A 1,723-nucleotide genomic window follows, 5' to 3' on the forward strand; every position below is an offset into this window, starting at 1 on the left:
AGTAGGATAATGTGTCCTAGCTTAGTAGTAATTTCTGACTCTCAACAGAAGTAAGTATAAATCTTCTCTGAATATAAGTATGCCTGTATTAGACACTTTGCATTCAGAATAAGTTCAACAAAACAAGTTCACAGTAAAAATGTCCAAAGCAACTAGCAACTAGTCACCGTGAGAGATTTGGAAGGATAGCAAACAACAGATGTGTGTCCCCAAGGATTTCAAATATTAGAATTTGCTGATATGAAATATACAACCCTAAATTTTTTGAAGTTAAAATATAGAATAAAAAATTAAGAAACACAATGAATACTGTTATGCTGAAAAAATAAATAAATTTAAAAAAAATTAAGAAACAAGAATATATAGAGACATATTTGAAAATCATCCAAATAGAGCTTCCAAATATAAAAAATGTAAATACTAAAATTAAGAACTCAATGGGTGTCTTAACCAAAGTTAATGCCACCGAAGAGAGACTGAACTAAAATATAAATCTAGATAAGCACCCTAAAAAGCAGCACAGAAAGAGGAAGAGATGGAATATGAAAGTTCCATAATTATGGAAGCTAGAAGGAAAAAAAAAACTAAGATTCATATAAATTGAGGAAATATTTAAAATCATAATGGCCAAAAATATTTCACATCTGATACAGAAATCTACAACATAGGAACCTCATTTTATTCCAAGCAGATAAATAAAAAATAAATCATAGAGAGTAATTTTTTTGCAATATGGTAGAATATTAGTAACAAAGAAAGGATCTTGATAATAGAGAATACATATTACATATGAAGGAGTAATTATATAACAGCAGACTTTTTTAATAGCAATAATAGATGCCAAAAGATAATAGAGGAATATCTTCAATATGTGGGAAGAAACTAGGACTTATCAAAACTAGGTTTTAAAAACAAAAAGTACGAGGTGCTTGGGTGGCTCAGTGGGTTAAATGTCCAACTCCTGGTTTCACTTAGGTCATAATCCTGGGGTTGTGGATCCAGCCCCATGTTAGTCCGCTTCAGATTCTCTCTCTCATTCACTCCCTCTCTTTCTCTCCCTCAAAAGTATAAATAAAATTTTAAAAATTAAATTAAATTAAATTAAAAACAAGAGTAAAATGAAAGTATTTAAAATAAAGAAACCCTGGTAGAATATACCATTAAAAGACCTTTATTTTTAGGTAAAGGTTATATTTTAGAAAAAAAAAATGAAGTCCTGAATTGGAAGAAAAAATAACGAGTGAAGAAAGAAGAGCTATTTAAAGAAACCTTAAAAAAAAGAAAAGACAAAAAACCTAGATAAAAATAACCTGCATGGGGAGGGAGGCTGGGGGGCTCAGGCGATTAAGCATCTGCCTCCCACTGAGGTCATGATCTCAGAATCCTGGGACTGAGTCCCCATATCAGGCTCCCTGCTCAGCTGGGAGTCTGCTTCTCCCTCTGCCTCCCCCCTCTGCTCATGCTCTCTGTCTCTGTCTCTCTCTGTCTCAAATAAATAAAATCTTTAAACAATTATTTAAAAAAGTAACCGGTATAAAATGTTAATTTTAATGACACCAAATCTGGGAGTCGAAAAAGAAATAACTAACCTACTAGAAAATAATGGTATGTTGGAAAGAAGTGATTAAAATGAAATTATTCTTAAATTCTCATTTTTTTTGAAAGGGTAAGATATTAACTTTAGACTTTGTTTAATAATTATGATAAAATTTTAGGAGTATTT

The sequence above is a fragment of the Meles meles genome, chromosome 10 (genome assembly GCF_922984935.1).
Source record: "Meles meles chromosome 10, mMelMel3.1 paternal haplotype, whole genome shotgun sequence".
Classification (NCBI taxonomy): Eukaryota; Metazoa; Chordata; class Mammalia; order Carnivora; family Mustelidae; genus Meles; species Meles meles.